Here is a 27,320-nt window from a genome sequence, read left to right as displayed (position 1 = left end):
AGAGGCTTTGGCCTAGTCGTGCGAGGCATAGTAGAGGACAGCTAAGTGGGTGTCGGGTTGAAGCATATGGAGCTATGTTGATACATGCCATCCGGGGACTTGGCCCATTGTCTCCACCCCCTTTGGGGTTCTCAGAGCAAACCAGCAGAGGAACTCACCAGAACAGTGTCCTTAGCCTAGCTTGAGCTGCTGTTAAATAGCCTGGGAGGAGGGCGAGTTATATGCAGCACCATGCCCTCTCCAATGGGCTTCTGACCGAGCAAAAGTTGCACGGCTTTCCTCGCAAATAGAGCCCATCTGCATGTGGGAAACCAGTTCATAAGATCTTAAATTTCCACCATAAATAACATCTTGTTCTTTTTTTTAAAGCAGCTTTTGCCTAAGAGCAGCCACATTTGCTGTTAATTGGGACAGAAGTATATTCTGCCCATGGCAGCTCCCAATCTTTCTCACCCCGACTCCTCATTAAATATGGACTCGGCCGCACAGTGCTTTTCCTTGCAAAATACAGATTGCAAATGTGCACTGTGGCTACCTTAATGCTTTAGGCCCTAACGGTTTTTCATGCCTCCAGTGCAGAGAAGAATGTTAATCATGTGAGTGACTGCTGTTCTAGGTTTCATTTAGAAGATGTGACCTGATTTATGTGCCAAAGGCTGCTTATTCCGACATACCCTCCCCCTTCCCCCACCCTCCATCCAGGCAGAATAACACCAGATTCTGATTTACTAATGAGAAACTGGAAGTCATTGAACAACATTCCTCATATGACTTATTAATGAGTCTTCCAAGTGTCAGCAGCAGGACTGCATTTTAGCTGCTGGAATATTGTAGGAGCAAAGGAGTCCAGGGAACATAAAATAAAAAGCTTTATTTTATAATTTGGCACATTCCTGATGATTTTAGATGGAAGGCGATGTGGGTTTCAAAGATGTCATTTCTCTTTAACGCTCTGTGTTTGCATTTGGTTATATTTTCTTTAGTAGCAAAGCATCGCCCCTTAAAAGCCCAGCAAAAAGTTTACAATAAATCTCCCATGCATGAGCCCTCTTTCAGTAAAACATGCCAATAGCACGATTAAAAGATTAATCTCCCCGTCTCCCCTGGCTTTACTGAGATCAGAGGGGGAAAATGTGTGTGACCCGAGGAAAGTGCCAGTATATTTTAAATTAGAATTGAAAATTGTCACAAATAATTACAAGAAAATAACATTTTCAAATGAATGTATGTAGATCATGATTTAGAGCTGGGGTGGGCAAACCTTTTGGCCCAAGGGCCACAATTGGGTATGGAAATTGTATGGTGGGCCATGAATGCTCATGAAATTGGGGGTTGGGGTGCCGGAGAGAGTGAGGGCTCTGGCTGGGGATGCGGGCTCTGGGGTGGGGTTGGGGATGAGGGGTTGGGGGTACAGGAGGTTGCTCCAGGCTGGGACCAAGGGGTTCAGAGGGTGGGAGGGGGAATCAGGGTTGGGGCGTGGGAGGCGGTCAGGAGTGCAGGCTCCAGGCAGCGCTTACTTCAAGCAGCTTCCAGAAGCAGCAGCATGTCCCCACTCCGGCTCCTATGCGGATGTACGGCTAGGCAGCTCTGCGCGCTGCCCCATCCGCAGGCACTGCCCCTGTAGCTCCCATCGGCCATGGTTCCCGGCCAATGGGAGCTGTGGGGTGGCACTTAGGGAGGGGGTAGCGTGCAGAGCCCCCTGGCTGCCCCTACACGTAGGAACCAGAGGGGGGACATGCCACGGCTTCCAGGAGCCACGCGGAGTGGAGCAAGCCCCCAACCCTGCTCTCCGGCTGGAGCACTGGAGCAGGGCAAGCTCCGAACCCTGCTCCCCAACGGGAGCTGGAGGGCCAGCTGAAAACATCTGGAGGGCCAGATGCGGCCCCCGGGCCGTAGTTTGCCCACTCCTGATTTAGAGCAAGTAAATTACTAATCCTTTAAACTGCCTTTACTTTACTTCCTGAAGCCTTTCTGCCAGTTCCAATATAATGGATGTTAGATTATATATGCTCTTTTATCAGTCTATCATATAGAAACTTTACATCTTTAAAACAGTGCCACTGACCACACGCCACAAACTGGACAGAGATACAAGCAAAGTCACTGTAGTTTACTTTGATATAGCTGGGGCTCTGCATTTTCATTATGGGATGTTTTCAAAAGGTGTTGTCTAGTTTCTAGGGAGGGATAGCTCAGTGGTTTGAGCTTTGACCTGCTAAACCCAGGGTTGTGAGTTCAATCCTTGAGGGGGCCATTTAGGGATCTGGGGCAAAAATTGGGGCTTGGTCCTGCTTTGAGCAGGGGGTTAGACTTAGATGACCTCCTGAGGTCCCTTCCAACCCTGATATTCTATGATTCTAATAAATCCAATTTAGGGACTTTGATTTTCCACCCCTCTGCTCCTTGGATAGTCATTTATACCTGCTCACAGTAGGTGTAAAATGCTCCTGGTCCGCTCTGGTATCATTTTACTCCAACTTGCACAGATATAAATGACCACAGAAGGTGCGGGGCATTGGAGAATCAGGCCCTATATGCTTAATCCCACATTATACATTTGCAGTGACCAACATGTCAGCACACTGACCTTGCATATGCATGTATTAATCTGGAAAATCATCAAGGTGTTTAGGGCCAAATCTCTCTCATTTACATATGTAACTACGGAGCACTATCATTTGTGCACACAAATAACAGGATTTATATGCATGAGAATTTACTTGCAGTAGCAGCATGAATGTGTTTTCCACATGCAAAACCCATCCTTTAGGTGCACCAGTGATAGTGCACAAAACTGCACACCCAAATGATTGGTGCATGCCAGCTGTACATGCAGAAATGGAGGCTCTAGCTCAACCACAAGATATGGGCTTGATGCAGGAATTACTAGGTGACATTCTCTGGGCTGCGTTATGCAGGAGGTCAGACTTATTGATCAGACTGCTCCCTTCTGGCCTTAAATCTGTTGCAAAAAATGGGCCAAAATCTCACTTCAGGAGCCAGCCAAGGATTCCCCTTGCATAAGAGACTATCTGGGTGATGAAAAGTCAGCCACCTGCTCCCAGCCTCATCACCACTGAACTGATGCCACTGCAACTGTGAGGGTGTCCCTGCAGCCTGTTCATGACCTGAATGTAACCTTGCCCTGCCAAAGCCCCCAAGTGAGACCCAAGGTGTGACAAAATCCCCAGATGAGGGGGACAAAAAATGATTCCTGCAGGGAATGTCATGTGATGCGGGAATCCTTCCTTTGATGTAAATAGCTCTCTCTCAAACCTCTACTCCATGATTCTGCATTGCTAGGGTAAGTAAGTCATTGTCAACATTAATTTGAGTGAAACTTTGGGATAAAAACACATGACGTGAGGGACATATGCGATATATACCTAGCTCCCTGCTCTGTGTCCCTCTCGCTTACCCATTCCAGACCCAAAACCAAGTCTGTGGCCAGAATTTCTCACAATATCAGGGAACCTGAGGCTGTTAAAAGTGCTGTCCCCGGGAGTCCCCATCCCCTGTGTCCAGCTGTCACTTCATGGCGTTCTGATTTACAATTGTGCACATATGAGCGGAATCGGGCCTGCTGCAGATATCACCGATTAGAACGCTCTGGTTTTCAAATCGATGCACTCCGGAATTTCTTCCTGTGAATCTTTTTAAGATCCCTTTCTCTCAGCCCCTCCAGTGACACTGCTCTGAAAACTGCTCCTTGCAACTCGGGTGCAATTCACTCTGCTACCAGTGGAGCAACTCGTCGTGCATTATCTAGCGTGCAACTTGGTTCCCAGACCATTGCATCCGATGAAGTGAGCTGTAGCTCATGGAAGCTTCTGCTCAAATAAATTGGTTAGTCTCCAAGGTGCCACAAGTCCTCCTTTTCTTTTGTTCCCTAGGGGTTCACCTAAAGAACTAGCCTGCAAAACCTGCTGAGGCCATATCATGATTCCTGATGTGATTAGTGGGGTCAGGAAACAACATGGAAACATGAAAACCGTACACTCTCAGAAGTCAGGATAGTAAATTTACCATCATTTCATTCTCAGGTGCCCTCCCTACATTTGTTAGCACCTTGTTTTAACACCTCGGCCCACCTTGATCCAGAGAAACGTGATATACCATGTTTTGGCAGGTCTAAAGTTAACATTTGAAGAGTAGCATTTGAATGATAGACGATCATCTCCCTCAACCCCAGGAGGTCTTCTGTGAGTTCTCTTTCACATTCCAGCTGCCTTGGTTTCGAATGTGGGAGACAGACGTTTTTTGTTCCATTTCTGGCTGTGATTTTATCGGCACTTCCCAAAACTTTAACAAAACCTTCACTTCTTAGTGCAGCAGGTCATGTTACCTTGGCTTAGCCCCCAGCTCTATAAATTACAGCACCCTGTGTGACCCGAGGCTAGGATGGATACTAACAGATCCGTTTAGATGCCCTAAAGAATCAACAAGGACTTTCAAGTGCTTTACAGGAAGGATTTTGTGACTATTGTTCACTCCATTTGTACTGCTGTGTGGGCTGCAGTGAGAATATATATGCCTGGTGTAAATAGGAACAATGAAATAAAAACATATATATCAAGAGGAAAAGAAACAAGCCTACAATTTTCCTTCCACTCGCTGTTTTGTTGTATTTCATCTATTCTCTTGTGTTTCATTTGGCTTTTAGAGTCTAATTTATCTCCCTCAGACCGAGAAAGAAGAAAAAAAGAGTATAATGTAATCACAGGCAAGCAAATCAGGAAAATCAATAGGTACTGTGGGTTGGTGGGGAGGGAGAGGGGACTACAGAAGAAGGCAGGCACGCAAGAGATAAATTATATGCACATTAAGGGTCAGATTCTGCCATCTTTGCTCATGTAGAGGCGTAATTTAGTCCTACTGGAATCAGCAGGGACTTGGGGGCCATGCAGTATGAAGAAGGGTATCAGAATTGGCCCCCCCAAAATAAGTTCCTGGTGAAGTTGCCAAAAGATTGACAGGCAAGGTTGTGTTGAGATGGGGTTTTAAGACCTGCCTTGCTCCTCACATCACTTTTTTCCAGGGGCAGAAGAAACTCCCAGGGACCTTGCACTAGTCTGAGGCTGAGGCAAGCTGGCTGGGAGGAAGACAGTGTCACACTATGCCAGTCACCCTTGTAGCTGCTGTTATAGCTCTAGTGCAGGGGCATCACACTCCCGGATGTGGAGACAGGGACAAAGACACAAAGCCAGGTGGGATTTTCAAAAGAGCCTAACTGACTCAGGAGCACAGGTCCCATTCAAAGTCACTGGGCCTTCTGCTCCTAAACCCCTTGGAAAACTCCACCCCAAATGTTAGGAGAGCAAAGATTTTTACAACCCCTTCACAATGCTTTCTCTTTATATTAGGCTAAGTTTTGGGGAACAGGTTCTAATTGCTCTGTTTCTCTGCATTCAGAAAGCTGATTTCTTCCACGGCTTCCCTTGGCCCATTTATTCTTTTTCTGCTGAAAGAAAAGAAAAGAAAGAAAGAAAGAAAGCCCTTTTAACTCTTTAATTAAAATCTTCTATTTACTGGCATCTTGAGCTGAGCACTGCTGAAGACCCCAGAGTCCTAAGATCACCGGGAAACAAGCAGTTGGGGAGGATGAGTCAGGGGTTCGTGCAGAGTAAGTCACTGTATTCGCAAAAAGAAAAGGAGGACTTGTGGCACCTTAGAGACTAACCAATTGATTTGAGCATAAGCTTTTGTGAGCTACAGCTCACTTCATCGGATGCATACTGTATGCATCCGATGAAGTGAGCTGTAGCTCACGAAAGCTTATGCTTTCACTTTCCCTTGGGAAGCAGCCCCAGTTATTCTCTTGAGGGTTTTTATTGTTGCTTTTCATGCCCCTTTCTTTCTCTGGCTCTTTCACTTTGGTCTAGTCAGGGTCCCCAGGACTGGCCCATCCTAAACCCCTCTTTTTATAGAGTCTCATGTCGGCGGTACTCATCCCCTCTATTTAGCTCTGTAACTGGACACCATCTAGACTGTGGTAGCTGTCTGGCTCTTTAGTCATCATCAGCTGCCTTTCGACCGGTTGCCAAGTCATTTACCGTAACTAGGGCTGGGACCGTGGAGGGGATGGATTACTGCTGTCGTGGCCTTTGGCCTCTATTGAGGAATCCATCACCAGTTACTGAATGCACTGTGTGGAGAGTACCTCCAACCAACCCTACATCAGGTCTGAAATCAGCAGAGTCGCCCCAGAGCGGGGAACCTGAAAGAGGAGGTCTTTAGCCAAAACAGAGAAGAAAGGCAGGGAATGGGGGCTAGAAATAGTTCAGTGCAGTACCGGAAGGGTCACTGGAACAAATGCTGGAACCTGAAGCTTACCAGCCACAGGAACACAGAACAATTCATCCATCCAGTCTGGCATCCTTCCTGCAGCTGTGGCCAGTAACTGATCTTTCGGAGGAAGGCAAACCCATCCTACAGTAATGCACATATCAATTATTACTATTAATAACAATACATCAATAATAATAATAATAATAATTGTAGATATTATCATAGGACTTATTATCTATATTCTGGGAGCACCCTGAAGCCCAAATCAGGATCGGAGCGCCATTGCACTAGGTGCCGTATAAACGCATCAGAAAGTACCGTCCCTGGCTTACAATCTAATGCAAGATGCACAACAATGAGAATGAGGGGGGAAGGGAAGGGAAGGGAAGGGAAAATGGTGCCATGCATACACAGGCTAGCTATGTGCATAGCTTGGTGGCTCTGAATCTTGGGTGCACACCCAGAAGGGAAATGCCTTTCTTATCCCATGTGGTGACCGGCTTGTCCCCTGCCACAAAAGCCCCAGCAATGTTCTAACTTCATGAGTGAACTTTATTATTAGGAGTGTTTCGAACAGGCCAGACCGAACCCTCACTGCCAGTCATTGGGACTGAGTACCTGGTCACCAATAGGAGCAGAGATCTCACAGGCTGACCCAGACCAAGCCCACAAACCAGAATACCCTGACTGATCACAGGAGGAGCGGGGGCTGTAGGTGTAAGGTGGGGGAAGAGGAACAGGAGGGGAAGACTTCTTCCACCCTGTCCTCCCTTGTGCAGCTGCAGTCCCCCAGTCAGCGTCTGTGACGTTGCCCCCTGTATACCTGATGCCCCCCGAGGAGGTGAACAGGCCTGAGACAGAGGCTTTTGTTAGCTCATACTGCAGAGACTAGAGCCAGGAGACATGTTTCAGTCCAAACTGGGTTTTTTTGGATGAAAAATGCAGGTTTGGCAGCACTGAAATGCTTCACAAATTCATGTCAGTTTCACTGAATTGTTCCTACTGGAAAAAAAAATTGGAAAAAGTCCACACTTTCAATAGGAAATGTTTGGATTTTTCCATTTGAAACCACTTGCCACTTGGAAATTTCCTTCAATTATCTTTAAACTTTTTTAACCCCCATCCCCAAAACAAACCCTTAAAAATGCTCAAAATCCATGGGAAATGTTTTGTTCAACACAAGGTGAAATTTCAACTTTTCAATTTGCTGAAAAATTTGAAAACTTTCATTTTGGGGTCAACCCAAAACTTGTTTTTGGGGGGTGTGGGATTTTGGGGAATTGCCAGTGAACAGAACAGTTCATTATTTGCCCAGCTCTAGCAGAGATCTTGGAGGTTCCCAGTTCAAAGCCTGGTGTGGGCCAAGATTGTGGCTGTCAAAAGCAAAACTGCAACTGTCTATGTGACACTCCCCGGCTATGCTTTGTTGCTGCTTTGCTCGGCCTGGCGGTGAGCACCAATGCCCTTTTGTCCTTCACCGGTTGTTGTTAGATTTACAATTCCCCTCGAGACACTGGACTTAACAGCGGCAGAGTAAGTAGGAAACACATCATGCTTCTAAGGCAGTGCTGGCTGCTGCTTCAGGGCCTCTGGGGATACATCCTGTGAAGTCACAGGGGCAACTATTTGCTTTTTCCTTGGGAGGCTCCCTGAGGCTGGGTCTGATTCCTGAGGGCACAGGGCAGAAGAGCAGTGAAGGGGGGTGGCTGGTGCTGAGATGTGGCCTGCAGATGAAATCCCTTTGCCGTGTGCTCTCTTATTGTTATTCTTTGCCAAGGGGGTTTCAGAGCACACTGTTCGCTCAAGCCAGACAAGAAAGGCAGCCCTAAGGGTCTGCATGAGCTTTGTACCTGTGTTACCTCTACCGGGCCAACAATACATCACCCCCACATTTAACCTCCTCCCCTCCAAACCCTGTCACAAGCATGTCTCTCTGAAACCTCTGAAAACCAAGCAGGAGAGTGAGCCTCCCTCATTCCCCCCGCCACTGAAAAACCAATGGCCCATGCCTGGGGAGTAGAAAGGGCTGCTCTGTGCTATGTGCTATAATCCAATATGAACCATAAACCAATAGCATCTCACGCGCAGCCCAGGTTGCAATGAGCCTAGGCTCATGCTGCAGAGTGTCAAACTAACAGGAAAGAAAAGTTGCCCGTGTCCTGAGGTGGAGACTGATGGGAAGTTGCCCATCTCGCCATCAGAGATGTGACCTAGGGATCAGCTCCAGCACGGAGCGGATTCTGAAGCAAAGGCGCCCACTCACTCGGGCCTTGATCCAAAGGCAGTGGGAGAACTCCCTTGGGACAGAGAGGCCACTGTGCTCCTTGGCTGAGCCCGGACGGCCTGCTTTGGACGTGGCAGGTGCGTGGTAGCTGCTGGGACTGTACTGGAGCTATTTCACGAGTCGCTAACGAACGCAGTGGGGCACTGCTGGCCTGACCGTGGGGGAAGCAGGGGTCAGAGGGAGGAGAACGCAACCCGGTTCTTCTCCCAGATCATTGCATGGATCCATCCAGCTGATGTGCAGGGACTAGGGCTCTTGTCAGAGACCCACAGCCGTGTCCCACTTCTGTCAACCTGACTCCAAAAGGCTCCCCTGACAGGTCCCAGCCCTGGGATTTTCTACTTCTGAGGAAGGGTGACAGGGCTGGAAGCAGGGGAACCCACAGGGCTGGCAAGGGATGCAGGGAGCCCCCAGTGGCTCCGCTTCCCTGAAGATCTCTGGCCCCACAGGACACCTTTGCTGGGCCCCTGTGAGTGTGAAAGGGGCTGTCTCCACTGCCCAGGCAGGGGTGGTTTGTGTGCGGAGCTCTCCTCTGCACAGTGACTCCTGTGGCATGCTCCAGTCCCATGTCGGGAGGCCCCGGACCTTGATTTGATTTGACTCAAGCTTAGCTCTGGTGCCTGTGAATACTATTCCATAATACTCTCCCCAAGCTGCTTTCCTACCAGGCCTTGGGTTGGTCACGGCCTACAGCTAGGTGGTAAAGTCTAGTGGGGCTGATTCTAAGTCCCTTTGCTCCCGCGCTGGGGGTGTAAAGACACTGTTGCAATCCTGTATTTTGGGGCTGGGCTGGGGCCTACCTGACCCCTGGCATAAGTTAGAGCAGCCTCAGGACCGCTCTGCTTTACCCTCTGCTACCCTTGTCTCCCTTGGAAGCAGAGAAGAGCTAGAGCAGTGCACTCCAGCCATCCCTGACATGCCACAGAGAATTCCATATGCCAACGTGGGAGCAGGGCACCTTTATTACTAGCCCTACACTGGGTAGGGGGACCCCCTGCACTGGGGAAGTTCTCAGGGGCCACTTCCATACACTTTAAGGCCCCTTTATGTTGCCAGAATGGTGCAAGGAGGCCTAAGTACAACTGACAATAAGGCTCAGGGTTTCTATTCACCATTCTCAGCCCCCAAAGAGAAGAAAACCCCCAGCATTCCAAAACTTTGTGCAGGAGAAGAAGGGGAGAAGGCCACTGTCTCTTGGCAGGAAACATATCTCAGGCTGATCTAATTTCAGAGACAATGCTCGCTATAGAGAATGTGAAGACTGCAAAGCCAAGCACCCCAAAATGAAGAAATGCCAAGGTTACATGCCACCTCAACCCCATGCCTGATCATTAGGCTACCTTTAATGACATGCTTGCAGGCTACAATTTGCACAGGAGCCATCTCATTCGTTGCATAGGTTTAAATGCACAGTGCAGGTGGCCAAGGAATGAGGTTAACAGAACTTCTGAGTCCCTGATCTGTGTCTGAATTGGCAACATGCAACTCAGTGCAGCCTTCAAAGCAAAACTACTGCACTTTTACACAAAACTGGTTGTCAAATCTCTTAACTTGGCTAAATGCAAACTCATTTTCACCAGCGCACAAGGCACCTGGCCAATCCAGGAGCTATTCCCTTGCCAAATTTCACTCTCTAGCCTCACCCATTCCAGCACTGGAGCTGGTCCAAAAATATCGCAATGATTTTATTAGCGTGGAAAGGTTTTGTTGTTGTTTTGTAACTCCATATCATCACGAAGATGGATGAAGCATTTTTACTCAAATTTCTGACAAAATTCACCCCCAAGCAGAGACCAGGCCTTGAAAATTTCAGCCCAAAGCCTGAAAATTTCTGAAAGTTGTGAGCAACTGAAAACATTTGGAAATGCGTCAGAACCCTCAATTGTTGCGGCTAGTGCTCCAGCTCTGACTCTGATTAAAGCAGAAACTGAAAACAGATCACACATCTGCTCATGGAAAGTTTCTTGTTCCTGGGAACCAAGACAGAAAAGAAAAATGTTTTGGTTTTCATCAAGAATTTTTATCAAACATTTGCAGGTTTTTGTTGAAAAAACAAATGAAATTTTTTTAGTTTCTGACAGATTCTTTTTTTTTTTATTTTCAGTTGCTGAAGCCCAATTACATTTTTTAAAAAAATTATTTTCATTTTCAACAAAACACCTCAAATTTAGTCAAAAGCCAGACATTTCCCACAGAAACATTCATGATTTGTCAAAAAAGCCATTTTTGTCATTAAAGTATTTTACATGAAACATTCTGACCAGCTCTAATAGCTTTTCTAGAATTACTGGAAAGGAAAAGGTTGCGTATCGTGTTAGTTTAAGTGATGTCCATTTCTTTGATGCCTGTTTGAAACAGACTTTGAAGAAACTCAACACGCACTGAATCCTAGCAGCTGAGTTCACCTGGTACATCAGTCAAATATAGCATCATTTAGTGGCTACTGATTACTGTGAAGACATCATAGAGAAGTAGACACCTGGTCATGTCCAACACCGGAGGTGTGTGTATTAAGTATGTTGCACCACATTTTGCTTGCACATTTACACCTGCCTCTGGAAATTTCCACTACATACATCCGACGAAGTGGGTATTCACCCACGAATACGCTCCAATACGTCTGTTAGTCTATAAGGTGCCACAGGACTCTTTGCTGCTTTTACAGATCCAGACTAACACGGCCACCTCTCTGATACTTGACACATTTTGTTAAGATGCATCCCCCTTCCCGCAAAGCAGGCACAAAACATTCTGCACAACATTGGCCCAAAACACAAGAAAATTACGACTCCATGACCATTCCAAGACCATTTCTTATACTAATGATCCTATGGTTTCTTTTGTGATTTCATATCATGTGCCAAAAAGGCCAGTGTAATTGCAATAAAGAATCAAATGTCCCTTAGAGACATGCACTTTGGGGCTGGAATGTTTTACCTGTTATAGGTAAAATCCACTCCACCCACATAAAGCCAGAGCTTTGGAGTGCACATGGGCAGATTCAGTTTTCCCATCTCAGAGCCAGGCTCCCAGGTTGTTCTTCCAGACCCAATAGCGTGGAAGAATAGGCCCCATAGTTTGGGGGTCTTCTATGTCAATTTGTGTTTGGAAATTGCTTGTTACTGGTAGCACAGACCCTAAGATTATACTCTGACAAGTGTTAACATAGACATAGACATACTTACCACATTGTTCTGTAGAGCCCACTCAAAGAGCAATGATAGAGTCAGCCATGAAGCCTACCTGCCCAAAGACCTGCCTGATGACACATTTATTATCAGGAGGGTTTTTCATTTGAAGCTTTCCCTGCTGTCTGCTGCGAGTCTGAGGATATTAGATTGTCACTTAATTGAGAGCATTCCAAAAATATTCTCCTGCTCCTTAGACTACAGCTCTCCAAGCTAATAAACTCAGTTTCAGGGAGAGGAGTGGCTTGTTTATATTGGACCTCTCCGCAGGCAGCCGCTTTTGTGTTACATCTTGAAATTCCTCAAGTGAAGCTGTTGCACAAACCTTATTAAACTAGTCTCAGTATGTCTTCAGATTTCATGTATGACCCTTTGCTATTACCAGTTATTGATTCTGGCTTCAACATGCATAATGTGGTGTAATCCTGGGACATTTGCAGCCTTATATGGGTTTGAATGTTACGGCAGGATTACCTGTAGCTGAAGAAAGAAAATGAGGCATTATTTGTTTACATTTTCGAAGGGGAGCTATTTCTAGAAGAGGCTAAAATGCATCAAACTAGCAACAATGAAATTTCCAGTGCACTGGGGATTTGGCAGAGATGTCCAAAAGGGGATTCTGCTCACTCTGGTGTGGCGCTATTGGTTTTCTGGGGGAAAGATATTTATGAACAGATATAGCAAATGTTAACACATAAGGCCAGAATTTTAAAGGCATTCAGGCTCCTAACTCCCATGGGAATTAAATACCTTTAAAAATCTGTCCCTTAATGCTCTTTGTAGGTGTCTTATAAAGGTATGTTGTAACAGCCATGTCTCTCTCAGGAGGCCAGTATGGCCAATGTACAGTGCATGAAGATCTGTATCTGCTGTCTTCCCTAACATGTTGTTGTTTCATTTATACAGGGGACCTCCCTGCCATAAGAGGTCATTGGCAGGGTTCCAGAAAGGATCCAAAATTTGCCTGGACACTGGGACCATCCAGAATTATGATAGTAGGGGTTTAAAATATAAGGTTTGGGAAGGATCTTGGCTGGACTTTGCAATCCAGCCTAAAGAGTTAGGCACCCAATTCCCATTGACTTGACCTCCATTAGACCCCTTTCAAAATCCCAACCACAAACCCCCATGTTTTAGGGCCTAAGACAACCTGTAGTATTGAGGGTTTGGAAGAAGCTTCTCTGATATGCAGATTAACCCATTACTGGCTTCAGCAGGATTTCTCACACCTTCCTATGAAGCATCTGGTGTTGCCACAGTTAGATAGAGCATATTGGACTAGGTGGACCCCAGGTTTGATCCCATCTGGCAGTGCCTATGTTCCTAGTGCCAAATGTATGCCAAGAGCTGCACAGTATGTAGGTCATGGCACATGGTCCTTTGTGTCCAATGATGGAGTCAGACTGAATGAAGCCTTGTGTGCGCTCTGGTGACTCGGAGTTAAGTGGATGCATTATCAAGGCCATGTGTTTTCCTTCATGAGATAATGTGGATTGAAGGTCCTGCGGATGGAACTGGAAGAACGTGTCTGTGGCAGAGGTGCTGGGAATCAGCAACTGACCCAACACTCTGGCCACTGTTTAACCAGGTAGGCCCTGAGGAAGGCCTGAATAAGGAGAGGAGTTCCTGTCACTGGCTCAGGTTGGGGTAATGAGTAGCTAATGAGCTAGTTAGCCCATTAACAAGGGGATTGGATAAAAGAGCACAGAAAGGAGGGGCAAGGGAGGAAGCAGGAGAGAGAGAGAGAGAGAGAGTGAGTAGGTAGGTGGGCGGGCCTGATAAAGGCAGCTCTCTGTGCAGAGAGACTTTCCCCACCCACACCCCTTGGGAGAAGGGGTAGTTAAGCTGAAGGACTGTGTGAATGGTACGGCTGCATGCAACATGGTGGTACCTTCAAAAGGAAGGTCACTGAGCAGTCTGTGTGAGAGCGAAGACAATGGGAACAGAGAGCGCCACAACACATCCGTTAACTTTGTCTCGCTCTCTCCCAAATATCTGTCCAGAGCTCCAGGCACAGAGTTCATTTTAAAATATGCATACAAAAATATATAGTGGAATAACACCCACAGAACTCCCTGCCCGGCCCAGCCGCAATACACTTCTTCTCCTTCCGCTCCCACTAACATTCCCCTGAAGTCCCCCACACACCACAGACACGCTGTTAGGGATTGGCGTGAGAATGTATCAGCAAGGAACTGGGAGACCCAAGCCACTGAATCCTAGGGCTGAGGCAGCTCTGCCGACTGAGGCCAAACCCCAGCTTGCACTGCGAATCTGCAGCTAGCAGCAGAAAGGCCTGTAAAAGGCCTGCCAGAAGAGTATGTAGTTTGGGCCTGGGGATGATTATGAACCTGTGCCAAATTCTCTGCTGGAGTCACGTCCTCCTGACACAGGTGTGACAAGGCAATGGCATTGTGCACCGTCACCGGCTGTCCAATCCGGTGCCACGTCTTACAAAGGGTGCTTTTGCTTGCCTGATTATTTCACAGTGCCCGGTAGCACGCTAGGCACATCGCCGTACAAAGATACAGCTCAGCGTCTACACCCCAAAGATTTTCTCATCTAAATGACACCAGACACAGCAGAGGGCTGGGGGAAAGAGGAGTGTCTGATTTGCCTTCTCATGACCACTTGTTATTTTTTATAACTCCTTGTAACAGGCTCACAGCCTTTGCCTGAAACACCTGCCCTCCCTGTCCCCACATCCTGCTGATCTTACTGGGAATGGGTTAAATGGATTGTACTGATGCAGGTTGCTCATTAATCCTCCTGTATATAAGGGAGGTGGGAGTGGCTCTGTGCGGACAGAGGATCTAGGGTGTGGGCTGACAAGTCCTTTGGTAGGAGCTCTCGGAGCAGTCAAGTCAGAGGAGAAAGTTGGAGCTGATCTTTATATCTTCTTGGTGTTTTCCTTGTTGATAAAGCCAGCCCCCTGGAAGTGAACAACCTTGGAGCCTACACAACTGGGCTGTGTTTGTAGAGCCTCCTGGTAGATGCTCTTGCTCACACGTGGTATCAGGGGTGCATTTTTTTTATTGGTTGAAGACCTGTTCCAGTTTCAACTATCACCTTCCTGGCCTGTCATGTGTCTCTTCTGAAAATGAACCCTACGGTGTCATATGCCTTTTTGCCTCAACACACCTATGTCTTTCTCAGCATTAATGGTTTCCAAGTGGATGGCATTCACAATCAATATTTGTGTTTCAGCTTTATGCTCCCCCTCCTGGTGTATTAATTTCCTCTCTATAATGTCTAACCTATCTTTTCTCCTCCCTATTTAGAATGTAAGCTCCTTCTGGAAGGGGCTGTCTCTGACGATGTGTTTATAGCGTGCCTAGCACCATGGGTCGTGATTGGGAGTCTGCATCGCCGTATTACTACTAATACTATTGCCTATCTACAAGGGGATGGAAGGCGACTATATGCAGAATAATTACAACAGCAACTCTGATACTGAGTCTGCCTTCATTAATATTTAAGGATCAGATTATGCGAGCTTTACTCACACTGAGCAGTACCATGTGGAGTAAGATGCTACTCAACACAAGTAAGGGTGGCAGGATCTGGCTTCAATTCAACAAGCATTGCAGAAGAAGTAAATAAAAGCACAAAATATTTCATAGCTCACGTGCTGCAATAAAAAGCATTCTACAGCACCAGGAGCACCTCTCCCCATTAAATATTGATCACTGGACAAATTCCCTACTTGACATTCAAATGTGAAAGCTTATATGCTAGAGGAATAATCAACTGGAAACATTTGTGACTACGTGGTGTCCTGGGAAGACCAAGGTGGACGAGAACAATTTATATTTCCAAATTGCATGCCCTGTAATTTTATAGCTATGGAACTTGGAGTCTGATCTTGCCAGCCTTACTCTGTGCAATGAGCAACCCATAGGCAGAGTGCTGAAGTCCACTGAGCACAACAAAATGCAGGATCAGCGCCTTACCCTCTATCCATACAGAATATCTATCTACACACACCCGTCTACCTACATTATCTAATCTAAATTTATATCAGGCATTTCAATTCATTTATTTCTTCTTCGTCTTCTTCTTGGTGCTTGTAATATGCAAGAAAAAATCTTGTCTTTGCACTCTGTAAAATCCGGAGAGGTTTTATAAGCTTAAGAGAACTAAAGCCATCATCCTCTGGATTCTGTGCTATGGGTGGATCTCTAGCCCTCTGCATGAATGCGGGCCATCCAAAGGAGTGGTTCAGAGGAGAACACGCCCAGGATTCCCTTTAGATCTGCAGAACAACAGCAAAGAAATGTAACCTGACACCTAGCCACCAGCTCTAGCCAGGGAGTGAGGGGGTGGAGCCCAGCCTCACCCACTACCTGTTCTCTCCCTGCCCACTTTCTCACAGGGGGCAGATTGTCCTGAAAGCCGAGGCTGTGTTCTACACCAATGTTGGAGCCAAAATCCAGATAGACCAAGCAAGCTAGGGGGTGCCTTTACTTAGTTGTAGAAGACCAGGGTACAGTCTACCCTTAATAATCAAAGTCCCAGATACTTTATCTTGAGAAAGAGATTTAATTTTAGGATTAGTTCCTGATGGGCCCTTAGACTCTCCAACTGGATTTCATTTGACATTTATCCTTTTAAAAACATGTTTTTGAAGCTATATGGATGATGATCTTTGCTCAGTGCCATCACCCCTTTCATCATAATTATCTTTCACACTCAATTAACTTGGTTTGATATAGTATTAAACGTTCTCACCCTGATGATTCCTCCATGGAAGCTACATTCAATTCTATTGTTTGTTGGTGTTTATCTGATTTCCTCTATTTCCTCAGTGCCTTTTATGTATGCTATTGTTAATTAAGTCAGTTACAAAAGATTGCAAAACAAAGCAAAGGCTGTAAATTTAATACATATATGTATGAGGGAATTAGGCAGAGATGGTTTGGATAACATGAGAGCTCAACCCAGACTTCATCCCTAAACCATCCTGAACCTGCCTCTGTTTCTAGTGGTGGGGGGAAAAAGAGCTCAGCTTGTTATGGGTGAGAGTAATTTTGGCTCTCTCAGTTGTGCTAGGGCCTGGGATTAGAAGCAGTTTTGCCTGGTGGAGAGATCACTAAACTGGAAGGCAGAAGATGCTGGTTCTGTTCCCGGCTCTGCACTGGCCTGCTGGGTGACTTTGGGCAAGTCACTTCCCCCCACCCCCAGTTTCCCCATCTATAAAATGGAGATAATGATACTGATCTTTGTAAAGCCTTTGCATTCTGCTGCTGAAAAGGGCTATGTCAGAGCTAGGCATTAATGTTAACAAACACCGAGTTAAATTAATGGAAGAACCTTTGTTGACTACAATGGGCTCACGTTACAAGGCAACATACCAATGTACGGGTGAAGGAGAAACATCTTGCCCTAAAAATAATGGGATCTGGAGGGCTGGGATTTTGAAAAGTGCCCAAGGAAGGTAGGTACCAGGCCACACCGGGACATACAGCTTAGTATGACACTAAGCATTGATTGGGGGAAACCAGAATGATCCTAGAAAACCCTCAGAAATATCCCAGTCCTGTACACGGGACAAATGAGCCTATATTCAGAATATTGTGTATATATTCTGTTCACAAAAGGGAAAAATATTACCTAAAAAGTCAGGGAAGCTGCAGCAAAGAGCCCTCACCGTGTGTCAGGCAGTGAAGGATCTGAGCTATTTCTAAAAGTTATTGAAACCATGTCTGCATTCTTCACCAAGGGGGAGATTATTGAAATACGTAAGATCCTGAAAGGAACAGAGAATGGGCTGTGCATGCCACAAGTCTATTTAAGCTTCTGTCAGTTACAAGCACTTAAGCTATAGTATGTCAGGGTCAGTCTGCAGAGGAATTTAGGTGAAATTTCCTTAAGTGCAGAGTAGGTATTATATGGAATAAAAGGCCAGGCCACCTAAGCAGATTTTAAGACGACTTACATGTACCGTTCCTGGAGGAACAAGTGCCAGTTCAAAAAAGCACATGGATCTAAATGGAGTTCCTGCCTTGCTGTAGAAATAAAATATCTATGGATGCCAACAATTTCTTATTTGTCACAACAATCAACATATATAGGGAAACATACGGATTGGACGATTGTGCAATTATTTAGCACTTTTCACCCATGGCAATCCCAACATGCTTACAAGTTACCCCAAAAGCCAGTAAAAAGTAGATCTGGGTGCATTTTTTTGGCAAATGGTAAATTCCCCAAAAAATGCATTTTGGGGGGCACTGAAACTATTTGTGAATTTGGGTCAAATTTGGCAGAGTTTTGGCTGATAACAAAACAGTTTTGTTTCCCCGCAAAAAAAAGTCAAAATGGTTTGTTTTGATCACTTTGAATTAAAATGTTTGACTTTTCATTTTGCAACAATGTTTTGTTTAGAAATTCAGCAATATTTATTTAAAAGATTCATTTTGGGTCAACTGAAAAATTTAATTCAACCCCAAATGATTTTTTTTGGTTTTTCATTTCTGTGAGAAAAATTGAAAAAGTCCCATTTTTGTTTGAACTGAACTGAAATTTATTTGTTTTGGTTTTTCAGTTCAGCTCCTAATGGAAAAATCATTTATTTGCCCAGTTCTAATAAAAAGCCATCAGCTATTTGTGGTTATCAGGCAGGTAGAATGCATAGCTTCTATGTAAGGCTACATCCGCACTATGAGCTAGGGGTGTGATTCCCAGGCTCATGTACTCATAACTCATGCTAGCTCTCAATGAGGATAGTTAGCATGAGTATAAGCCCTGGTGTACACTACTGACAGGGCTGGATTTAGGGGCAGGCGACCCAGGTGACTGCCTAGGGTGCCAGGCTTTGGGGGCGCTGGGCTCAGGGTGCTGTAAGGTATCCAAAAATTTAACAAATGGAGGGGGGCGCGCTGAAGATGCTCTTCACCGGGGGCACCATTTGGTTTAGGGCCAGAGTTAAACTGACACAAGGCAGCTTACAACAACCTAACCATGTGAGTATCTACACTAAAATTTCACTCTCGCCAATGTAACTCGCCTGCTCTGCTGACTTCATAACTGCAACTCCATGATGTAGTTAGGTCGATGCAGTATCAGTATAGACACTGCATTGCTTACACTGACTATTGCTGGCTTTCAGAAGCCATCCCACATGGCCCAGCCATGCTGAAAAACCCACCTCAAACGGATGGGTATGTACCCCCTCTAAGCCATGCCTTTGCTGCTGCTACCCCTGCTACTATGATTACATGGCTATTTATACTCACACTAGTTTGAGGGCAGCTACCATGAGCATGTGTACACGAGCGCAGGAATCACACCCTTCGCTTATAGTGTAGTGGACAAAAGTCAGGATATGCTTCTATGGGCACAAAGCTCTAAAGATTTAGAGCAGGTTGCACAGCGGAGCCAAGAGGCCAGTGAAGAAGCGTGGCAACATGTGACCTCCAGAAGAAGAAGAGGAATGTCCAGGTACCAGCAACGCAGACACAGGTAACTAACCGCTTTCATGTTCTCTCCACAGGTACCATTGCGGAGAGTGGACCAGATGATACGTCTGGGGGGAGAAAGCAGAAGGAGACTCCGCTGGTTGAAAGGCATGAGATGCGCTGTCCTGAGGTTGGGGGTTCCACGACCACCACTCCCAAGAGAAGGAGGTGGGTGGTGGTGGTCAGGGACTCCCTCCTCAAGGGGACTGAGTCATCTATCTGCCGCCCTGACCGGGAAAACAGAGAAGTCTGCTGCTTGCCAGGGGCTAAGATTTGCAATGTGATGGAGAGACTGCCGAGACTCATCAAGCCCTCGGATCGCTACCCCTTCCTGCTTCTCCACGTGGGCACCAATGATACTGCCAAGAATGACCTTGAGCAGATCACTGCAGACTACGTGGCTCTGGGAAGAAGGATAAAGGAGTTTGAGGCGCAAGTGGTGGTCTCTTCCATCCTCCCCGTGGAAGGAAAAGGCCGGGGTAGGGACCGTCGAATCGTGGAAGTCAACGAATGGCTACGCAGGTGGTGTCAGAGAGAAGGCTTTGGATTCTTTGACCATGGGATGGGCAGAGATGGGCTCCACCTAACGAAGAAAGGGAAGAGCATCTTTGCGAGCAGGCTGGCTAACCTAGTGAGGAGGGCTTTAAACTAGGTTCACCGGGGGAAGGAGACCAAAGCCCTGAGGCAAGTGGGCAAGCCGGGAGGAAGCACAGGCAGGAACATCTGTGAGGGGAGGGCTCCTACCTCATACTGAGAATGAGGGGCGATCAGCAGGTTATCTCAAGTGCCTATATACAAATGCACAAAGCCTTGGAAACAAGCAGGGAGAACTGGAGGTCCTGGTGATGTCAAGGAATTATGACGTGATTGGAATAACAGAGACTTGGTGGGATAACTCACATGACTGGAGTACTGTCATGGATGGTTATAAACTGTTCAGGAAGGACAGGCAGGGCAGAAAAGGTCGGGGAGTAGCACTGTATGTAAGGGAGCAGTATGACTGCTCAGAGCTCTGGTACGAAACTGCAGAAAAACCTGAGTGTCTCTGGATTAAGTTTAGAAGTGTGAGCAACAAGAGTGATGTAGTGGTGGGAGTCTGTTATAGACCACCGGACCAGGGGGATGAGGTGGATGAGGCTTTCTTCCGGCAACTTGCAGAAGCTAGTAGATCGCACGCCCTGGTTCTCATGGGCGACTTTAATCATCCTGATATCTGCTGGGAGAGCACTACAGCGGTGCATAGACAATCCAGGAAGTTTTTGCAAAATGTAGGGGACAATTTCCTGGTGCAAGTGCTGGAGGAGCCAACTGGGGGGGAGCTTTTCTTGACCTGCTGCTCACAAACCGGGAAGAATTAGTAGGGGAAGCAAAAGTGGATGGGAATCTGGGAGGCAGTGACCATGAGTTGGTCGAGTTCAGAAACCTGACACAGGGAAGAAAGGTAAGCAGCAGAATACGGACCCTGGACTTCAGGAAAGCAGACTTTGACTCCGTCAGGGAACTGATGGGTAGGATCCCCTGGGGGAATAACATGAGGGGGAAAGGAGTCCAGGAGAGCTGGCTGTATTTCAAGGAATCCCTATTGAGCTTACAGGGACAAACCATCCCGATGTGTCGAAAGAATAGTAAATATGGCAGGCGACCAGCTTGGCTTAACGGTGAAATCCTTGCGGATCTTAAACATAAAAAAGAAGCTTACAAGAAGTGGAAGATTGGACAGATGACCAGGGAAGAGTATAAAAATATTGCTCGGGCATGTAGGAATGAAATCAGGAGGGCCAAATCACACCTGGAGCTGCAGCTAGCAAGAGATGTTAAGAGTAACAAGAAGAGTTTCTTCAGGTATGTTGGCAACAAGAAGAAAGCCAAGGAAAGTGTGGGCCCCTTACTAAATGAGGGAGGCAACCTAGTGACAGAGGATGTGGAAAAAGCTAATGTACTCAATGCTTTCTTTGCCTCTGTCTTCACGAACAAGGTCAGCTCCCAGACTGCTACGCTGGGCAACACAGCATGGGGAGTAGGTGGCCAGCCACAGCATGGGGAGTAGGTGGCCAACAGAATGAGGTGGTTAGGGACTATTTAGAAAAGCTGGATGTGCACAAGTCCATGGGGCTGGATGCGTTGCATCCGAGAGTGCTAAAGGAATTGGCAGCTGTGATTGCAGAGCCATTGGCCATTATCTTTGAAAACTCGTGGCGAATGGGGGAAGTCCCGGATGACTGGAAAAAGGCTAATGTAGTGCCAATCTTTAAAAAAGGGAAGAAGGAGGATCCTGGGAACTACAGGCCAGTCAGCCTCACTTCAGTCCCCGGAAAAATCATGGAGCAGGTCCTCAAGGAATCTATCCTGAAGTACTTACACAAGAGGAAAGTGATCAGGAACAGTCAGCATGGATTCACCAAGGGAAGGTCATGCCTGACTAATCTAATCGCCTTCTATGATGAGATTACTGGTTCTGTGGATGAAGGGAAAGCAGTGGATGTATTGTTTCTTGACTTTAGCAAAGCTTTTGACATGGTCTCCCACAGTATTCTTGTCAGCAAGTTAAAGAAGTATGGGCTGGATGAATGCACTATAAGGTGGGTAGAAAGTTGGCTAGATTGTCGGGCTCAACGGGTAGTGATCAATGGCTCCATGTCTAGTTGGCAGCCGGTGTCAAGTGGAGTGCCCCAGGGGTCGGTCCTGGGGCCGGTTTTGTTCAATATCTTCATAAATGATCTGGAGGATGGTGTGGATTGCACCCTCAGCAAGTTTGCAGATGATACTAAACTAGGAGGAGAGGTAGATATGGTGGCAAGTAGAGATAGGATACAGACGGACCTAGACAAATTGGAGGATTGGGCCAAAAGAAATCTGATGAGGTTCAACAAGGATAAGTGCAGGGTCCTGCACTTAGGACGGAAGAATCCAATGCACCGCTACAGACTAGGGACCGAATGGCTAGGCAGCAGTTCTGCGGAAAAGGACCTAGGGGTGACAGTGGACGAGAAGCTGGATATGAGTCAACAGTGTGCCCTCGTTGCCAAGAAGGCCAATGGCATTTTGGGATGTATAAGTAGGGGCATAGCAAGCAGATCGAGGGACGTAATCATTCCCCTCTATTCGACATTGGTGAGGCCTCATCTGGAGTACTGTGTCCAGTTTTGGGCCCCACACTACAAGAAGGATGTGGATAAATTGGAGAGAGTCCAGCGAAGGGCAACAAAAATGATTAGGGGTCTGGAACACATGACTTATGAGGAGCGGCTGAGGGAACTGGGATTGTTTAGTCTGCAGAAGAGAAGAATGAGGGGAGATTTGATAGCTGCTTTCAACTACCTGAGTGGTGGTTCCAAAGAGGATGGTTCTAGACTATTCTCAGTGGTAGAAGATGACAGGACAAGGAGTAATGGTCTCAAGTTGCAGTGGGGGAGGTTTAGGTTGGATATTAGGAAAAACTTTTTCCCTAGGAGGGTGGTGAAACACTGGAGTGCGTTACCTAGGAAGGTGGTAGAATCTCCTTCCTTAGAAGTTTTTAAGGTCAGGCTTGACAAAGCCCTGGCTGGGATGATTTAATTGGGGATTGGTCCTGCTTTGAGCAGGGGGTTGGACTAGATGACCTCCTGAGGTCTCTTCCAACCCTGATATTCTATGATTCTATAAGATGTAGCTGGAAAATAAACTCGGGGGTGATTTGAGGTATCGCTGCATGGTGACAGGTGACAAATGTTGACTTCTTAATGATGAACTTTCCATTGCACTCTACGGAATAGAAGGATCACTTCAACTGAAATGTGGCCTGCAGTGGAATTTGGCAGCTGTTTAATTATGCACATCAGCCTAGCCAAACAACCTAGGGCAGGAAGTGCAGGGCTATCTCATCCCATCCATACTGTGCGGGGGAATTCACACAGGCAGAATGTAATCCATTCCAACTGGAATTTGGTCCAAACATCAGGTTTCAAGCCCTTGCTCGGGAGGAAACATTGCAACGGAGTCCTTAATAGACTATGTAAGAATTCTAACTCTGTTTGTTTCTCTCCTCCTGAAGTAAATAACACAGGAGAAACAGGTAAATAATAGAATGTTGGATTTTTTTTTAAAATATAAAATTACTGGTTTATTCTGTTTTGACATGTTTCTGCAGGAAAGGGTCTCAGAAATCAGAGCTCTGCTCAGCAATCAGTTGTGTCATTTATAAAGACATCTGAGCTACAGCCAAAGCAATATAGGACAGTGTAGGCAGTAATCGAAATCTGAAAACACACTAGGAAAATACATTAGAATTTAATATGTGCAAACAGAACTAATGTTGAGCTCAAGTAGTTGCAGATACCACGGATATTCAGGGACAAGGGCCAGCAAATTTTACACATATTAGAGCATAAACATGATTAAAACAAAGTGCAGCTGAGCATACAAATAAGATCTTGCTAATTTGTTAGAGTCACTGGACTGGCCACAGCTCATCCAGCAGTGGAGATGATCTAAACACAATTTAACTTCAAATGTGACAGAAGGCTACTCGCAAACGAGCAAGATTTACAAGCATGTGCAAATAGAAAAGTCATCCATAGAAAATTAAAGGTGGACATTAAAAAGTGAAATCCAAGTAATGGAATTTGCTGAGTGGAGGCACTTACTCTTTTGATCATCAAAATTAACATACAGGAAAATAAATCATATTGAAAAGAGATGGGCAAAAGATGAGGTCAAATTACATCACGGATCGAGTGTGAGATTTAGCCTTATCTTGGCATTTTCCATTAAAAACCAAGGGCCGGATTCAGATCCCCCTACTCACACTGGATAGCCCTGTGACACTGTATGGAATATGAGAGACACTTTATGATACTGTTGATATCAATATTATAAAATTGCAATGAATTGTGCCAGATATGCTGTGTGAGGTATCTGCAAAAATGTTATGATTTGCCAAGTATGATGATCTTGTTAATATGTTTGTATCACCTTTGTATTGTGAGTTATAGTTATGTATGGTATATTTGTATTTCCAAACTTGTGCTGTGTTTCTGTCCTCCAAACAGATTGGCATCAACACTGCCTAGCCTGTTCGATGTCTCATCAGGAGCCATCAGCGGTACAATGAACCCATTGAAATGCCAGGGACTACGTCTTATGAGTCAGCAAGACATGCAGGGGCATGCCGGTGGACAGAACTCTAAGGCTTTTCCATGCCATGTGCTGTGCAGCTTGTGTTTGGGACACAGGAAGTACAAGCCACATGGAAAAAGACTATAAAAGGCAGCTGCATCATCGCCATTTTGTCCTCAATCCTGCTTCTTACCTCCGGAATAACTTTTCTATAAACCAAAGCTCTGAACAAAGGACTGAATGACTCCTCCAAGCTGTGGATGTGGTCCAGAGGGACTTTCAAGCCAGCAGACTCATTAATACTGCTAAGAACCTGATATATATGGACTTTGAAGTCTTTGTATGCATGTCATTGCTTTACCATTTAACAACTCTCTTCTTGTTCTTTTTTTTTCTTTATAATAAACCTTTAGTTTTAGACACTGTCATAAATATAAAGGGAAGGGTAAACACCTTTAAAATCCCTCCTGGCCAGAGGAAAAACCCTTTCACCTGTAAAGGGTTAAGAAGCTAGAATAACCTCGCTGGCACCTGACCAAAATGACCAATGAGGAGACAAGATATTTTCAAAGTTGGAGGGGGGAGAAACAAAGGCTCTCTCTGTCTGTGTGATGCTTTTGCCGGGAACAGAAAAGGAATGGAGACTTAGAACTTAGTAAGTAATCTAGCTAGATATGCATTAGATTCTGTTTTGTTTAAATGGCTGATAAAATAGCTGTGCTAAATGGAATGTGTATTCCTGTTTTTGTGTCTTTTTGTAACTTAAGATTTTGCCTAGAGGGATTCTCTATGTTTTGAATCTAATTACCCTGTAAGGTATTTACCATCCTGATTTTACAGAGGTGATTCTTTTACTTTTTTTCTTCAATTAAAATTCTTCTTTTAAGAACTGAATGCTTTTTCATTGTTCTTAAGATCCAAGGGTTTGGGTCTGTGTTCACCTATGCAAATTGGTGAGCATTTTTATTAAGCTTTCCCCAGGAAAGGGGGTGTAGGGTTTGGGGAGGATTTTTTGGGGGGGAAAGACGTTTCCAAGTGGGCTCTTTCCCGGTTATATATCTGTTAGTCGCTTGGTAGTGGCAGCAATAAAGTCCAAGGGCAAAAGTTTGTACCTTGGGGAAGTTTTAACCTAAGCTGGTAAAAATAAGCTTAGGGGGTTTTCATGCAGGTCCCCACATCTGTATCCTAGAGTTCAGAGTGAGGAAGGAACCTTGATAGACACTAAAGGATTGACTGGCAGCGCATGGTATTTTGGGTGGTATTTCCAACCTAATACTGACCTGGCAATATGGCTGGCCCTTTGGGGTCAGAAGAACATTTTGTACAGTGAGTAGAGTTTTAAAATAACTTCTCACTGTACTGGACCTATGTGCTGACTGAGAGCCAGAGAACTGGAATGCAATAAGGGGGCTGTGTGATTCCTTTATTTTTGCTTCTTGATAACCAGGGTGGGGATCAGAAACACAGTTTGAGACTGTTTGGGGAGTTTAACTTCAGTGTTACCCACCAGTCTTGGGAATATTGGCTCTCCCTTTTGCAGACTTCCCTGACCTTGGCATTTCCAATGAGAGCTGCCCCAGGCACACCAGGTCACAAGCCCCTCTCTCTGGATCAGTCCCATTGACTTTGAGGGGATTATTTGCAGAGGAAGGTGCTATTCAAGATGAGTCAGAGGATCAGAACCTGACCTTGTTATTCTAATTATTACTTATGTGACTGTAGGTGTGATTTTCAAAGCTCTTATGTGATTTTGGAGCACAAGTCTCTGACTTTTGGTAGGACTTGTGCTCCTAATCCCATAGAGGCATTTGAAAATCCCAAGTGATGAGCCACCAACAGCACTGACTAGGTCTCCTTGTGAAACTTATCACCACACTTCTTCGACTTGTCATGTCAACAGCGGCTCTTGTTCTTGATCTCCAAGAATTCTTGCCAAGTGTGTCTTCCAAGCGGACACTAGCCTTCTTCATGTCTGCCTTTGGTACCTCGAACCACCTTTTTCTAGGTCGCCCTTGTGGTCTTTATCCTCTGACTACTTGTTCTTGTACTCTCTGGCCAACATATCCCATATCTTGTCATCTCACTTGACCCAGCCATCTTACTCAAAACTAATCACCAATCAACAATCACTAATAACTGGAAAATACCATTTAAGACTCTGATCCTGACGACAGCTGGTTTGGAATTTTTCAACAAATCATTTTTTCGTCTAAATGTGCTGATTCACTGAAACTAAAACTGTTTGAAAAACAGGTTTGGTTTCAATGAATTTCCAAACTCGAAAAAAGAGAGAGAAAAAGTTTCAAAATTGTCAAAATATGTCTTTTGAAATGGTTTTGACATTTTGAAAACTTAAATTTTGCTTTTCCTGTTCAAAATGAGTTTGTTTCAAAGTTTAAGCCAATTAGACTAAAATTAGATTAAAAAAGAAAGAGGTGAAAATCAAAATGAATGTTTCAATTGGCCTGAAACAAACAGATAAATCTTTTTTTAGTTTGCAAAGTTTTCAAGATTTCAACTTTTTTCTCCAATTCAAGGTAGAAAAAGATTTCAAACTTTTGAAAACATTCAGGGGAAAACCATCTCCTGCCCAGTTTCGATCCTGATATGGGGTCACACAGATGGCACCCTCACCAGCCTGGACCCCCACTGAAAACTGGCTGTATTTCAAGGAATCCCTGTTGAGGTTACAGAGACAAACCATCCCGATGTATCGAAAGAATAGTAAATATGGCAGGCGACCAGCTTGGCTTAACGGTGAAATCCTAGCGGATCTTAAGCATAAAAAAGAAGCTTACAAGAAGTGGAAGGTTGGACATATGACCGGGGAAGAGTATAAAAATATTGCTCGGGCATGTAGGAATGAAATTAGGAGGGCCAAATCGCACCTGGAGCTGCAGCTAGCAAGAGATGTTAAGAGTAACAAGAAGGGTTTCTTCAGGTATGTTGGCAACAAGAAGAAAGCCAAGGAAAGTGTGGGCCCCTTAATGAATGAGGGAGGCAACC

General features: G+C 45.5%; 1 long non-coding RNA gene across 2 annotated transcripts in view; it reads left to right on the top strand.

The window, feature by feature from the left end:
- The window catches only part of LOC140911835 (uncharacterized), a 108,945-nt gene extending 82,021 nt beyond the window's left edge, over positions 1 to 26,924 (top strand). The window contains exons 3-4 of one of the 2 annotated variants that reach the window (XR_012159145.2): positions 24,248 to 24,969; positions 26,852 to 26,924. This is a non-coding gene — a long non-coding RNA (uncharacterized LOC140911835). Of the gene's footprint in view, positions 1 to 24,247; positions 25,090 to 26,851 lie in introns of those variants that run through there. The other variant, XR_012159144.2, reaches the window with a different exon arrangement.
- Positions 26,925 to 27,320: the final 396 nt, after the last annotated feature.

This window comes from Lepidochelys kempii, chromosome 5, assembly GCF_965140285.1.
Source record: "Lepidochelys kempii isolate rLepKem1 chromosome 5, rLepKem1.hap1, whole genome shotgun sequence".
Classification (NCBI taxonomy): domain Eukaryota; kingdom Metazoa; phylum Chordata; order Testudines; family Cheloniidae; genus Lepidochelys; species Lepidochelys kempii.
This window is presented reverse-complemented; position numbering and strand designations above follow the sequence as displayed.